Consider the following 3555-nt stretch of genomic DNA (forward strand, 5'->3'; position numbering starts at 1 on the left):
TGGCCTCACAGGGCTGCCACAGCAGCGACCTCACTGTCCCAGCCCTGGGTCGCCTGTGGCCTCCCTTTTCCTGCCTCTAGCCAGCTAAACCCTGCCGAGGGGCACTTTGCCCTGGCACTCCGTGCCCTGGTGAATGTTGCAAGCCTGGCACGCAATGGCTGCTCCTTGCTGGACGAGACAAAGAGGAAAGCACTTGAGGTGCCCGGTTAATGCTGAAGAGCCATGGTGATCGCAGGCAACAATGGTTGCTCGTGGGCTCCAGTCCGCCTCTCCAAGCGTGCTCCAGTGGCGCAATGGGCCAGCGCGCAGTACTTATACAGCAGTGCTAAGCGGAGGGATGCTGAGGGTGTGAGTTCAAGCCTCACCTGGAGCATGGGCTTTTGATCATGCACTGCCTCCTCTTCCCTTGGGCGGTGCAGCTTTCTAGCAGCGACATCTGTCTCAAGCCAGACATCCCGGGACCTGCCAATACAGACACCTTGGAACACCAGAAGCGCTCGGGGCCGTTCCAGGCTTGACCTGGGCTCTGCCCGCATAGCACTCGGTTTGGGGCCCCGGAGGCAGAGCTGGGCTCTCCTCCCTTCTCTTCCGCAGAGGATCCAGACCCCACTCAGGGCGCAGATGCTAACATTTTCCTTTGCTCTTCAGCATTTGCCCTCCAGGCGGACACTCTCCCAGCACCAGCTGCCCAGCCTCACTGTGGCAGAGCCTTCCTAGCCAGCCTTTCCCCCTGCAGCCAGGCCAGGAGGAAGCACTCCTGGCTCTCTACACGCGAGCACTGCGGTGGAGCTGCAGGCAAAAGCTGCTGCCTCACAGCGCCTCTCACTCTGCAGCAGGCAAGGGAGAAAGGCAGCTCTGCCTTTCCAGGGAGGGTTTCTTTCCCACAGCCAGCTTACAGCTTGGCCGGAACAGGACTTAAGACTTCCAGCATGGTGGCATAACCTCAGAAAAGTCACACGCTCCCCCTGAAGAAAAAAAAAAAGCGACTTCTTTCTCCCAGGGAAGAGCTACTTGTGTTGGGGGTCTCTATGGCGTGGGATGGCAGTTGCGGGTGGGCTGGGGCTGCAGGGCAGTTTGTGTGTGGAGCTGAGAGTGCCCTGACTGCAACACGGAGAGCAAGGGCAAGGGAAAGGAAAGGTGAAAAGCTGGGCACTTTCCAGGCAGAGTCTCTCAGTTCTCAAGCTTGGCCTGGAGAACGGAGAAGCTTGACTGCTTTCCCAGAAGCAGGGGTAGCTGTCACGGCAGCCCCCCAGCAGAAGACACTGCACGATCACTAGAAACCAGGAAATCATTTTAGGCACGAGCCCACTGAATGTTTGGAACAGAGAGCACAGAAGAGCTCCCTAGGCCATGGCATCTTTGGAAACAAACCCCTTGGCCTACCCTTGCGGGTGCCTCCCGTGTCTTTTCCAACTCTCCTTTTCACCCGGCGGGCTTTGCAAAACCATTGCTGTGACTCGGATTCGGCCACAACGCAGAGTACTAACCACTATACGATCACAGCTGCCCATGTGATTGCCTTTCCTCCTCGGGCCATTTGTCCCTCCTGCCTCCTGCCCTCCTGCCTTCTGCCCTCCTGCGGAGCAGCCAGAGCTGTCAGGTGACGGCAGGCTAGCAGGGAGAAGTCAGAAAATGCGAGTCTGTGTCCTTGCAGAGCAGCACCCGAACAGCGCAAGCCCTCATGTGCCTCCCTGGGAGAGGGGAGGCAAACTCACGCTCTAGATTCACCTTTTCAGAAGTCTCAGTTCTTGGGGATGGCAAAGAACTGGACTGAAGGCAGTTACGGGGCATGTCCAGGGGCTGGCGATGAGGAAAGGACAACTCTGCAAAGAGCGGCCCCGCGTAGCCAGCTGGACAGAGGGTGGTGTAGGGGGGAAGGCAGGTGCATAGCACAGGGGATACGAACTGCTCCGTGCCCAGCCCTGGCTCTTTCTGCTCAAGTGTCCCCTCCACCACGCACCCTGGGGTGCAGTGTGAGCCTGTGGGCGCACCTCCACAAAGAGCGACGGTCCTTTCCCCACTTGCTCTGCTCCTGCTGCTGGGAGAGGTCCTGGCGAGAGGTTGCAGCTGCAGGAGTGCTGCGCTGGGTGGCGGAGGTGGCTCAGCAGAAGGGAGCTGCTCCTCGCCTGAGCTACGTTGCAGCCATGCCCGGCCCTGGCCGCCATGCACCTCGCTGACCCTGCCCTTCCCTGGCTGACCGGGCTCCAGAGCTTGGCCTCAGACCCGTCTCAGCACTTTGGACTTGGCTGGCAACCACTGCTCTGTGCCTGGCCCTCGTTCCTGACACTCAACCAGCTCTCCCTTCTTGCTCGGGTGCTGAGGGCCTGTGCCCTGCCAGGGAGGTCCCTGCCTCACTGGCCTTGCTATGTCCCTCGCAGCCTGCTTGCCTGCCCTCGGAAAGCAGCCCGCTCCCACTGCTGGCTGCCACCTGCAGCAAGAGCGTGCTCACGTTTCGCACTGTGCTGCAAGGACAGCCGGAAGGGGCATCGGTCCCCTGGCGAGAGGCAATCCAGACTTCCCCCAGCCCAACCCATGCACCAGGACAGGAGTGTTGCAGTCTGGTGGGTATAGGTGAGTGGTGCAAGGAGCTGGATTTTGGCTCCGGTTTCTTGGAGAGGTGGGTTTGAAGCCCGTGCTGTCGGGCTTTGTTGTCTCAGGCTGCTGTGATTTGTGCCCAGCTGTGATTTTCTGCTCAGGGACTTTCCAGGTGCAAACCTGTGTCCAGCAGTGACCAGCCTCCCCGCCGACCGCCACCTTGCACTCCCTGGGCCTTCCCGCTGCAGGGTGCCTGCTGCCCAGAGGCTCTGGTTGAGGGCCTCGTTCTCAGAAAGAAGGAGGAATGCCTGCAGAGTTGCCTGGGAAGGCTCGGGCTGCCACGGCAATTTGTCTTCCTGACCGGCTGTGGGGGGCTGTGGTTGGAGGGGTTGGTCCCCTGCAGGGCAGGGCTGGTGCCCACCGGTGGGTGCACAGGCAGGCTGGGCATCTCCTCCCTGGTGGTCTAGTGGTCAGGATTCGGCACTCTCACTGCCGCGGCCTGGGTTCGATTCCCAGCCAGGGAAAGGCTTAGGGTTAGGGCTAACCCTATTGCCACAGCAAGCGAGGCCTTTCACCTGGGGGGCAGCGTGGAAGGAAGGGGACCCTATCAGACGCACAGGAGCTCTGAGCAGGCACGAGGAACAGGGCGTTTCCTCTGTTGCAACAACAGCCATCCTGGGCTTGCCTGTGCAGCCAGCTCCAGGGCAGCCCTGTCTTCTGCCAAATCCCCTTGCAGAATACCCTTTCCTTAGGGCTCCTGGGAGGCGCTGGGTGACAGAGAAAAGGTCTCTGGGTCTGCGGGACGTGACTCACCTGCCGCAGGAGCTGCCTTGTCTTTCAGTCCTAAGATCCCTGCACTACCCAGTCCCACAGAGGCAGGAGCAGGCGACTCTGCAGTGAAGCTTTGCTCTGCACATGCCAATGAGAGACCCTTCCCATGCTTCCTGGTGCAGACGGGGCCAGAAGGCCCAGGGAGGAGCTGAAATGGGCTCCTGGGCCCATGGGCAGGGTGTGTGGAGC

The 3555-nt window shown here is 60.5% G+C and overlaps 1 non-coding gene across 1 annotated transcript; it reads left to right on the top strand.

The window, feature by feature from the left end:
* Positions 1-279: 279 nt before the first annotated feature.
* On the top strand, positions 280-373 carry TRNAI-UAU (transfer RNA isoleucine (anticodon UAU)). The gene is made up of 2 exons: positions 280-317; positions 338-373. It is a non-coding gene; the product is annotated as a tRNA-Ile (tRNA).
* The last annotated feature ends 3182 nt before the right edge of the window (positions 374-3555 follow it).

This window comes from Struthio camelus, chromosome 10 (assembly GCF_040807025.1).
Source record: "Struthio camelus isolate bStrCam1 chromosome 10, bStrCam1.hap1, whole genome shotgun sequence".
NCBI lineage: Eukaryota > Metazoa > Chordata > Aves > Struthioniformes > Struthionidae > Struthio > Struthio camelus.